This window comes from Sminthopsis crassicaudata, chromosome 2 (genome assembly GCF_048593235.1).
Source record: "Sminthopsis crassicaudata isolate SCR6 chromosome 2, ASM4859323v1, whole genome shotgun sequence".
Lineage (NCBI taxonomy): Eukaryota > Metazoa > Chordata > Mammalia > Dasyuromorphia > Dasyuridae > Sminthopsis > Sminthopsis crassicaudata.
In genome coordinates this window covers 270,688,749-270,701,740 of record NC_133618.1, presented here as the reverse complement: position 1 = coordinate 270,701,740, position 12,992 = coordinate 270,688,749, and positions in this window count along the sequence as shown.

Genomic DNA, 12,992 nt, shown 5'->3' with positions numbered 1-12,992 from the left:
CTCTCCCGCCCCCCCCCCCCCTTCCCCGGCTGGGCCTAGCGAGTTTTGTCGGTGTTTCCTACAGGGATGACAACTAGGTTTAGCTAGTGCTTGCAGATTGGGGGGGAGGGGAGGGGAGACGAGACAATGAAGGAGCACAAGTACTAAGGTTGTACTAAGGTTGTAAGCCTAGATGGAGTGGGAGGATGTCAGAAAAGGGCCCGGCTTTGGTGAAAGGCAGCTGGTCTATATACAATTTGAGATGCTTCTGGGTTGTCCTCTCAGCATGGCCGGCCGGGTGCTCAAGATCGAAGGGACAAGGGATCGGCTAGCTAGTGGGTGTCCCAAAAATCTTAGTGCATCTGAACTATGGTGGTGGTCTTTTTAATTTTTTTCAGTGCCTATAAGCTTCCGTACTTAAAACGATATTACATTTTTTGAACACTTGGTAGATTTGAGAACCATCTTCAAAAAGATAATAGTTGAACCCAAGGGAGATGATGACATCACCAATGGAGAAAATCGTCAAGCAGGTATTTTGGACCCTCCATTCTCACTCACCCGCAGCATATCCAATGGTCAGTTGTCAGGTCTTCACCTTAACTTCTCATTATCTGTCTCTGTCCCCTTCCGGCACTCACACAACCATCACCCTACTTCTGGCTCTTGTCCCCTCACACCCGGACTATCACAGTGGCCTATTTGGTTTGCTTCAAGTCTCTGCTCTTTCTAAACCATCCTTCCTAGAAATAGCAAAATGATTTCAATAAAGGATGAATCTGTTCTTCTGATTCCCTAGTTCAAAAATCTCTAATGGTTGCCTCTTTTAAGGCAAAATATAAATTGGATTTTTAAAAGGCTTTAAAAACTTTTCACAATGTGGTTCTATCTTACCTTTTTTCTAGGCATCTTTAACCTTGACTTCCCTTTATACACACAGTTCAAGTGATTTTCCTAAATCATTTCCTACCTGGCTGATTTCCCGACTTCATCATTGTCTCCATTAACTCATTTTTCTGAAAGATAGCATCTGCTCTGAAACATACCTCCTCAGTTCTCAGTATTTCATACCACACTCAGTCAAGATCAGCACCCCGATCCCAAGATCATTCTCTCCCATTGATTAGAATTGGTGGAAGGCCTATGTCAAAAAACTCTCCCAGATCCTCCATCTGGGCTTAGCCCAGGGCTGTTGTCTCATCATTTCCCATCTAGCTCCTGGTCTTCTTTAATTCCCTACTCTACTTTCCTATTCCATAAACTACAGTGCCTTATTATTTCTAAGATCAACCGAATGAAGTAGAATGGGGAGCTTTCAGTCTGATTTGCATCTATAACTTTCCACAAGTATTGTCTCTGCTATTAGAAAGTGACCTCCCTGAGAGCAGGCACTTACTTTTGCTTTTCTGTTTGTATTCCCAATGTTTCACAGATAACAAGTCATCAAACTTTATTCATATATCCAAAATCCTCTATTTGGCATTTAAATACCTTCACTATCTGTCCTCAACCCACCTTTCCATCTTTATTACACATTACTCTTTTGTCCAGTCCAACTAGCCTTATGATCTTGTACCATTATGGCTTCTATCTTCTTGATTTTGGATTGGTTGTCTCCAGTGCCTGGAATACTCTACCTCTTAGAACCCTGAATCCTTCCAGGCTCAGAGTTCAAGATCATCTCCTACTTAAGACCTTTCTTTATTCTGCTTCCCTCCTCCAAATTATTTCATATTTTCTGTACATGCAAAATATGTATAGGTATGAGTCTCCCAATTAGTTCATTAACTCCTAAAGAATGAGAAGTGTTTTACTTGTATTTTTTTCTCCACTTCCTGATACATCTTCATGAATGCTTGTTGATTGATGATTCAGAAAGAGATTGAGAAGAATGGCCAGATAGGTGAAGAATCAGGAGAGAGAGATATCTTGAAAACCCAGAGAAGATGAAGTTAATCAACAGTGTCATATGCAGAGAGGTCATAAAGATTAGAACTGAGAAAAGGCCCTTGCTTTTGATGGTTTCTTCTTTTAATATATTAATCTTGGATCTCATTCTGTCCTATCTTCTGCGGAAATTTGCCCATTTCTTATTCCCTATCTTTAATTTTCAATTTGTTTTTCATGAGCTTATTATCTACTATTTGTAAACATGTCCCCACTTTTCCCCCACTGTTAGGAAACCATCACTTGATCCTTTATCTTCTCTCTAGAGTTCATCTTAAAATAAGATGCCTACGTGCACTGTTTCCAGTTTCTTACCTCACCTTTAAAATTCTTGCATGCTGGCTTTGAAGTTGCATTCAATTGAAACTTCACTCTTTAAGGTTCTTAGTGATCTATTAGTTGCCCAATTTGCTGGATTTATCCTTAATGACACTAAATTATTTTCCACTGTTACTGATCCCCATTGTTCCGAGTTTTATGGTTCTGTTCTCTCCTAGTTCTCTTATCAGAAAGGTATTTCTTCAGTCTCTTTGCTGGATATTCTCCATAACTAGCTGCCTGCCTGTGTGTGTGTGAATCTGTCCTTTTTCTCTTTTTATATTTCCTCTCTTGCTGTTGTCATCAGCTCCTATAAGTTCAGATGCCATCTCTAGACAGACAGCTCTCAAATCTATAGAGTCCAAGTCTTTTTTCTCTTAACTACAGTCCCACAGGGCCAACTACATCTCCAACTGACTCTCTGTTAGGAATCCCAAACTCAACAATGTCCACAGTAGAACTCATTACATCTCTTGAAGGTAACACTCTTTTTCCTATCAAACATATATTTATATTTATTTAGTGTTAACCTTTCCCTCTCATTGACTCCTCCAACTCAATGAATTGCCAAGTTTTGTCCATTCTGATTATGTAATATATAATATTTCTACTCATAAGGCCAGCAATGCCTTTGACTCTTAGCTCTCTTGTTGACTGTGATAAAAAAAAACCAAAAAACCTTTTAAATGGTCTTCCTGCCTCAGCTCTCTGTTCTTCCCAAACCAGTTTTCATATAGATGCCAAAGAGATAGCCTTCAAATTAGAGGTCTGATCCTGTCATTTTCTAGTTCTAAAAGCTCCAGTGGTTTCCTCTTTAAGATAAAATACAAACCTGCCTGTTTGGCTTTTAAGCCTTTCATAATCTGACTCCTTTCCAATCTCCATTGCCTATGACTCCATTTCACACACTAAGCTGAATGAATGCATGAATGAAAAATAATTAAGTGCATACCTATTATATATATATTATTATGTATTATATATATATTATTATATATACTATATTATATATACTATTATATACCTAACATTTTCCTAATCTCCGGAGATATATATGCAGTACCAACTAGTTTGCTCTTCCCTGAATGGGACATTTCATCCTCTCCTTACATTCCTTTGTCTTCCATGCCTGGAATGCTCTACTTCTTTTACCTCCACTTCTTAGAATCCCAAACTTCCTTGAAAGCTTATATGAATTGCTATTTCCTAGCTATGTGGATTGATCCAGATATTCCAAAAAAAAATTAATTTGGAACTGTGACCAATTAGTCACTAAATTGTGCATACCCTTTAATTCAGGGATAAACTACTAAACCTATACCCCTAATATATCAAAGAGAAAGAAAAAAAGCCTAAATGTTCAAAAAATAGTTATAGCAGCTCATTTTGCTATATCAAACAATAGAAAACTAAGGGGATACCCATCAATTGGAGCATATTTGATAAATTTTGGTATGTGAATGTAATAGAATATTATCTGACTAAAAGAAATAACAAAAAACCTGAGATTTCTGTGAATTAATTCAAAGTAAAGAAAGTGGAACCAGGAGAACAATTTATATAGTAACATTAGTGTTGAAAAGACAAGCAACTTTGAAAGACTTAAGAATTTTGATCAGCAATTCTCAACCATAATTCCAGAGGACTAAAGAGAAACCATATTACATTCTTCCTGAGAAGAAGGTGATGGACTCAAGTTGCAGAATGAGAAATGCATTTTTTTATGAGGCTAAAATGGAGGCTTGTTTTTCTTGACTATATATATTTATTACAAGGGTTTTTTTTTTCTTTTTACCTTATGAGGGAAAAGGGAGGGAAAATAGTAATAAGGTTATTTTAAAAAATAAAATTGAATTATTATACAATTTTTAAATTTATAAGAGGAAGCAAAGCTAAGGCAGTTTTGAAAGTCACATGTTTTGTTAAACCTGTATTGGAATTCTTGGTATCTTGGGGATGGGTTGGGGGAGGAGAACAGTTTGGAACACAAAATTTTGTAAAGGTGAATGTTGAAAACTCTTTGTATGTATTTGGAAAAATAAAATACTACTGTTCGATTTAGCTATACATGTGTAGATATATATGGTTTGATGAGGTTCATGGCAATGCAGAGTTGAGGTGTGGGAATCTCCTTCTGGTCAGTGTAGGTCCTTTGTAAAAGAATTCACAAACCCGAAAAGTTTGAATGGCAAAAGGGAAGTTTTATTCTGTTGGCACTGAGAAGTCAGTCTTGCTAGGAAGACTGATCTCTGAGTTGCAAGATCCTGGTAGAGAAATCCTAGCAGAGAAATAACAAAAGGTTTAACACTGAGAAGAGAATGTCTTCACAGCAAGCCAAGGAGAGAGAGGTTCCTTGACAAGGAATAGTTCTACTTTGGACATTCTGTAAAAATATGAGGCTAGCTTTCAAGTTGAAAAGAAAGACAATGCCTGCCCAGGCCTAGATACTTATCAATATCAGGACCAGATTTCCAATTGAATGAAAATCACTTTGAAGGCTTTTCCCCAGAATTTTAATTGAATTTTAATGGGGATCCAACTATCAATGAGGGCCTTAAAAAGGCCCAGTCTGGGAAATATACACTCTCATTGACTCTATGGATCCTGGGAGACCAGGAATCTCCCTTCTTTTACAGATCAAAAGGGGACAAAATTTTAGAGTGATAATTTTACAGATTAAAGGGAACACAGTTTCATGCCTCTGCTTCGCCCCCCAGTTTCATGTTTTATAAAGCATGCCCAGTTTGTTGACTTCAAAATAAAAAATAATTTTTTAAAGCATAGAAAATAAAAGTTCAAAAGGAAATCTAGATAAGCAGGACAGCTCTGAAAGTAACATGTTAAATTTAGTATATACTTTTTAAAAATCTGCATATAATAGAGATTTGAAGTTTCACATATAATCCCCTTTTCCTGTTCTATTTTTGTATATGAAAGTTTGCTTTTTTAGGGGTGTTTGTGAAGTTCAGAAAAAAAGAAATAAAAATTTCCAAAAATCAATTGCCACCTCCAGAAAGCCTATGCTATAGATCCTCACATTTTCTAATCCTAACCTCATGCTGGTAATTTTTTGGTATATAGTTTATTTTTTATGTACATGTTCTTTACTCCTGGAAAAATACAAGGTTCTTGAATCCCAAAAATTTTTTTTGATTTTTGTCTTTGTGTCAACAGTTCCCAGTACAGTGCCTGGCACATAACCTATTTTTCTTAGTAAAATACTTGTTGAGTAAATGACACTTGAAAAGAACAATATCCATTTAATGATCAGGTCAGATATCAAATTACAAGGATTTGAAGTAGTAAGAAGGGAGGAAGGGGAAACCAATGTGTTCAGATGGGTTTTGCTAGGATTTGGGCTGTGAAATGGAGGAGATACTTAGGACAATAATTTGAGGGAATGAAAGGGTAATCATAATGGTTTGAGAGAATGTAAGGTGGTGGTTGTTTTTAAGCCTGTGGGGAGAGTTGGGCACATGTGTAGACAGAAGGAAAGGCATCAATAAAGAGATTAAAAAATGGAGATAGGGGATAATTGAGGGACCCATCTGCTGGAGAAGATGAGAGGGTATAAATGAGAGGTGAAAACAAGACACAGAGACAATTATAACAAATTATTCTAATTATGTGAAACTGAAAACATTAACAACTGTAAGATAAGAAAGGAGGTGGTCAATTAGGAAAAAAAACTATCAGGTCTTGCAATATAGTGGATAGAGCAATATAGTGGAATTATGAAGATCTCACTATCTGTGTAGCTATGGGAAAGTCACTTCTGTGCTTCAGTTTCCTTATCTGTGAAATGGATAATAGTACTACACTCACACCTCACAGGGTTGTAAGGAGGATAAAATGAAATAATATTTATAGAGCTCTTTGCAAACCTGAAGTACTATGTAAGTCTATTATTACTATTATCTGTGATAAGAGCTTTATATCACAAAGTAGACAACTAGCAAATACATAACGCAAAATGATATTTTTAATAAAGAAATGATAAAAGATATGAACAGTTCTCAAAAGAATTAACCATATTATAACCATGCATCCAAATATTAGCAATTATGTGAAAGAATGATTCAAACCCCTAATAATAGTAATGCAAATCAAAATGAATCTGACCATTTCATCTCCCAGCTAAGTAAATTAGTAAAAATAACAGAAGGAGGAAATGATCAGTGTCAGAAAGTAATTAGTGATGAGTGGAGTTATGAATTAATGCTGTTTTCTGAAGAACAATTTGGAGTTGTGCAAATAAAGAGACTGAAATGTCCCTATTCTTTGAACTAGAGAGAGCTCACTGTTATGAATATTCCCCAAAGAGGACTTTGGCAAAAAAAAAAAAAAAAAAAAAAAAAAAAAAAAAAAAAAACAACCAAAGTTCATATGAACACTAAAATATTAGAGTAGTACTTTAGCAAGAACTGGAAACCAAGTTGATGCAAACAAATTGCATAAGAAATAGCAATCAGGATGAATGTAGAGAAGCATAGAAAAATTATATGAAATTGATGAATCTGGAAATATGTTTAGAAGAATTGCAAATGTTTAATCTATATTGCGTTGCTTGATGTCTATGGGAGGAGGCTGGGGAAAAGGAAGAAGAAAAAGTTGGATCACAAACTTTTGCAGAAGTGAATGTTGTTGAAAACTATCTTCACATGTACTTGGTAAAATGAAAAATTTTAAAAATAATTATGTGAACTGATGCAAAGGAGTAACAGAAAAAAATCCACAACAATGTAAATAGAACAGTAAAAACTGAATGTTGTAAAATTATACAGTCCTCAAAAGTAGAAATGAGTAGATGATTAATTCCGCTCCTCTTTTGCAGAGGTCAGAGTTTATGTGTAACAGTTTATAATTTCAGATTTATTTAAATTTTTTGATTGATTTTATAAATATTTTTCTTTTCCTTTTGTTAATTTTTTTTTAATCACAAAGGATGTTTTCTGGGTGGGAGCAAGGTAGGGTAATATAAAAATAAAAGGAATAAATACAAAACTATTTAAAAATAAGTAAAAAGGTTAGCCTTGATCAGGAGGGCTGGTTCATTAGAAATTAAGATGAGGAAAAAGAGAATAGGATATATCCAGAGGTTTTGAAAGAAGAGGGAACTCATGACCAATAACTTTGCTTTTTTATAGTAAAATATGAAGTGAGGTTCCCTGCTGAGAAAAAGGAGGAAGCAATATGAAAGACTGGAGGATTGAAAAGTAGATTTAGAACAGATTTCATTAGGAACGCAAAAGAAAGCCAGTTTGAAATGATATCCTTTTGTTTTCTTTTGTTTGTTCTCTTCCCAGAATTCGAATAGACCTTGTGGTCAAGCTACATTTTTTCTGAAACTATGGTTAGAGTTGTGGAGCTACTGTTTCACTGTGCTTGTGTCCTAGTCATCCCTAGATCCATAAAATTCTTTATCACTGGAATCTTTTTATTCATATTTTCAGTTTTATGTCTTGAATTATAATTTTTTTAGGGGTAAGGACCAGGCTCCAACTTTATTGCACACTTGGATGGAATAGTAGGACCTTGTTTGGTCCCAATCCAATTGTTTTGCTGTTAGTCCTCCTCTTACTCATGACTGTTATATACAATTATCTCTTCCACATTGTAGGAATAGAAGGATGGTATCACCCTCCATCTGAAAAAAATCTATCAAAACCATGAATGGAGTAAGTCTTGATGTGAAAGGGATAACTGTATAAAGTACTACCAAGTTACAGGTTTCCATACCATATATCCTCTGTGTACAGGAACCTGCAAGGCCATCAGGGGAAGTACTTGCCAGTTTGTTGCAAACTTTCAGAGACTGATTACTGTCCATAGGAGAGTAGTCAGTCCCTTAACAGTGAAAACCCAGAATTCTTTAGGTAGTTAACTACCTTCCTGCCAGTATAGGGAATATCCTTCACTATCCTGAAGCTTTCTGGCTAGAGTGCTCCATGGCTAAATTGGAAGGGTTCTGAATGTTGTGCTTACCTTATCTGACTCTTGGGATTGGGCCCTCTCCTCGGTACCTGTAGTTTTCTGGGTATTCACTTTTGCTACTATTCACTATTGTATGAGGGAGCTTATTTTATTTCTCTCTTAGTTTCTTCTTGTAATTTGGTCTGGTGGTTTTTTGTGTTATCTTTTCTGGAGTACATGTGTGTGAATTGGACTGCTCTACCATTTTGACTGGAAGTGTACCTACTTCAGTGAAATTGGATTGCTCTCCAGTGACAATTCCTTTGCCTTTAATCAATAATCTTTAGCAACTGGAATGCATCTCCTTTCCTTCACTTTTCATTTATTGTGATATCTTAACTGTCTTCCAGAAGGCTTTCTGGAAATAACCTCTCCATCCTTGGTCCTTTTACTTGTCACTTCTGTTATGCACTTCTTTTCTAGTTGTACACTGGTTTTGTCTTCCTAGCTAGATTATAACTTTAAAGGTAGGAACTTTATTTTTTTCATCTTTGTATCCCCACAATTTTTAGCACCAAAGTAGATAGGAGAGAACAAGCAATTATATATCATCTATTATGCTTTAGACACTATGCTAAGCATTTTTTTTTTTTTTTTTACGATTATCTCATTTGATCCTCACAACAACCCTGCAAGAAAGATGCTGTTATTATTTCCATTTTACAGTTGAGGAGACTAAGGCAAAGTGAGATTAATCGTCTTACTCAGGGTCACACAGAATCTGAAGATGAATTTGAATTCAGCTCTTTCTGAATCCATACTCAGGGTTACCTTGACTGTGCCATAGTAACTTTTTTATCACTGACTAAATTGAACTCATCTTCAGATGGTTCAGTCTCCTATGCTGTAATGAACATGCTGAGCTTGGGATATCAATGAATCCAATTTAAAATGTCCAGTATGCAATGGATAAAGTAGCTCAGGAAAGTGATTAGATATATATATATCTGTGAGTCATTTGCACAATATTAAATGAAAATTGATGAGGTTTCCAAAAGGGGGAATCTAGAGGAAGAGTTTGATTGGGGAACATGTGGTTAGCCAGTAGTGAGACCTACGATGTGCCAGGCATTCCTCTAAATGCCGGAGATCCAAACAAAAATAAACACAGAAGCCAACCAAACAACCGACCAAAACCAGTTCCTGCCCTTGAGGAGCTCACAAAATAATTGGAGGCATGATACATGTGATGAACCAGTAAAGGAGACCAAAGACAGAGCAATCACATGACAGGCCAGAAAATTCTGAAGTGTTGTGAAAACCCAAAAAGAACAGAATATCCAATAGGAGAAAATGGTCAGTAATGATGAATGCAGCATATAGGTTGAGAATTTGAACGGAGAAATTATCAGATTCAACAATTAAGGAGTCATTAGTAATTTTGGATAGAGCAGTTTTCATTTGATTGGTGAGGTTAGAAACCAGATTAGAAACTTATATGTTTCCTTATTTTTGTGTACAAGTTACCCTCTAATATTTAACTTTTTCCTGACTCAAGTGAATGTACAAAGGCTTGTTACAAATGTAGGAAAAGAAAGAAATCAAGGCAGAGAAATTGTTATAAGAGGAGCTGTTTATGGTGAGGGACAGCTGAAATTGACAACAGCTAGAGTGTTCTGGCTGAGGTTGGGTTTAAATGCTTTTAAACCCTTCCAAGACGCCAAAGGCTAAGCACCATATGACAGAGACTCATCCTTTCTTTCATCTCAAAGGTTATCTGGCAGGGAGACAGTGTGGTGGATTTATTAAAAAATCAGGACCCTTTAAGATCCTCTTTCAGGTAGGGCAAGTCTCTTTCCTTGTGGTATAAATATTCTGCCAGAGCTGAGAAGATAGAGATCAAAACACAGAAAAGCAAAAAAAAAATGGCTTCTTGAATGGCAGATCAACGGCTCAGCTCTCACATATCCCAGCAAAACCTTGAAGTTTGCACCATATGGAAGACAGATCAAAAAATCAAATGAAAAAATTAAAGTAACTACTTCAGAAGTGCATAAGGGATCAGTCCGAAGGGAGAGAACAATAATAAAGGGGCTCAGCCAGCAAAGCCAGGAGCAGCCCAGGAGGGTTTCTCTCTTGCCTCAATTCCTGATCGTCCAGACATTGCTGTCATATTTCAGTTGCCTTCTTCCCTTGGAAGTTCCTTCTAACCCTGCAGTCTTCTTATCCTGGAGGGTGTCTTCTTCCTGTAACAAGTTCCTCTCAGAATTCCTTCCCAGGTCACCCCATCTTCATTACTCTTGCTTTTGTTTCTCTAGACTTTGACTACCATATCCCTAAGCCTTTAAGTTCTCTTTTAAGTGCTGTCTTTAGCTCCTAAAGAATTAGAATGTAAGCTCCTAAAGGCAGGGACTTCTTTTTTTTTTTTTTTTTGCTTGTATTTATATCCCTAACTTTTTTTTTTTTTTAAATGGGAAGGATTTTCTTTTTTTTTTTTTTTTTAAATTTTTTTATTTATATATATATTTTTTTTTTATAATATTATCCCTTGTATTCATTTTTCCAAATTATCCCCCCCTCCCTCTATTCCCTCCCCCCCCCCATGACAGGCAATCCCATACATTTTACATGTGTTACAATATAGTCTAGGTACAATACATGTGTGTAAATACCATTTTCATCCCTAACTTCTTAACATAGACACATAGTAAGATACTTAATCAATGTTTGTTGACTTACCATTAAAGACAGGACAGAGATATGTATAGTTTGCAAGGTCTTATGCCCAGCATTATCCATTGTGCCACTGGTGCTCAATTACAAGAGACTCAAAATAAAAACTGGTTTTCCACAAGGAAATTAAGCAAGAAATATGAAATAAAAACTGAGGAAAGAATTGAGAGAATAAGTAGCTAGGAGAGTAAATCTTAGTTTAAAAAGTTTTAAAACCATACCTAATCTATATCCTGAAGAGCTTATAAAAGAGAAAAGGACCCACAAGTGCAAAAATGTTTGTAGCAGCTTATTGTGGTAGCAAAGAAATGGAAAGTGGGTGGATGCTTATCAGTTAGGGGATGGCTCCAATATGAAAATAATGAAATATTATTGTTCTATAAGAAATGATGAGTAGGCTGATTTCAGAAAAGCTTGGAAAAACTTAGACAAACTGATGCTGAGTGAATCGAGCAGAACAAGAAAACATTGTGTACAACAGCAAAATTATATGACAACTATGATAGACTTCATTCTTCTCAACAATTCAGTTTTCAAAGGCAATTCCAATAAACTTTGGATGGAAAATGCTATCTACAGCCAAAGAGAGAACTCTGGAGATTGAATGCAAATGAAAGCATACTATTTAAACCATTTTTTTCCTTGTCTTTTTTTTTCCTTTACCATGTTTTTTCTTTTTTTGTCCTGATTTTTCTCTCCCAACATGACTCATGTGGAAATATGTAAAAAGTGATTACACATGTATAACCTAAAAAAACAAAAATTAAAAAAGTACAGCAGTTGCAGTTATAGGCCACTGCTATAAAGCAAATATCACAATAGTTACATGAATATTTTGGTTTCCCAGTGCACAGAAAATTGCTTATACTATATTGTAGTGTATTAAATTTACAATGGTATTATGTATAAAAAGCAATACATAAAAGTTATTAAAAAAATACTTTATAGCTGATCCTTCAAAAAAACCCATATAAAACCTTACTCAAGAAGTAGAATCCATGAAAACTAGGATAGAGCAAAAAAGAAACCAATGATTACCTAATTAGACAGTAAGAAATCTTCACAAAATCAAAAAAGTCAAGATATTTGATTATTAAAAAAAACATGACCTAGAAAAAAGTTTGAGTTATTTTTTTTAATAATATGCATCCACTGGGGTCCCCTGCCCCCCGGGCAAATTTTTTAAATTAAATTTATAATTTTTTTTGACAGTATATATGCATGAGTAATTTTTTTATAACATTATCCCTTATATTAATTTTTCCAGATTTTCCCCTCCCTCCCTCCCTCTATTCCCTCCCCTAGATGATAGGCAATCTCATACATTTTACATGTGTTACAGTATAACTAGATATAAGCGTATAAATCCAATTTTCTTGTTGCATGTTAAGTATTGGATTCTGAAGGTATAAGTAACCTGGGTAGAAAGACAGTAGTGCTAATATTTTACATCCAATTCCCAGTGTTCTTTCTCTGGGTGTAGTTGTTTCTGTCCATTATTGATCAGCTGGAAGTGAGTTGGATCTTCTTTATGTTGAAGATATCCATTGAGTGATAATTTAAGAAACACTGGAATGTTTAAAAAAAATTCATGGATACTACATTTCAAGAAATCATAAATTAAAATTGTCCAGATCTCTTCTTAGAACTACTAATCATATCCTAACAGGTACTCCAAAAAGGAAAAGTCTCAGGAATATCTTAGCCAAAACCTGGAGTTCTAATGTCAAAGATAAAATTCTATTAAAAAAAAAAAAAAAAAAAAAAGTTCAAAAGCCAAGGGTTTATGATCAAAATCACAGACTACAAGAAGATATCTGGCATACAGTATTTCAAAAGGTAAAAAATAAGATTTATAACCAAGAATCACCCTACAATATGAATATTTTATGGTGGGGGGGGGAGGGAAGCCTCTTTAATGGAATAATAGACTTTGAAATGTTTCTGATAAAAGACTAGAGTTGGGCAGAGACTTTGAAATAAATAAGAGTCAAGAAAAATCTGAAATGGTAAATTTATGAACAATTGGAAGGAGCTATATAATATGATCCCAACATTCAAAAGACTTCTCTTCAGAAATTTAATGTATTCCAAAGTTACTC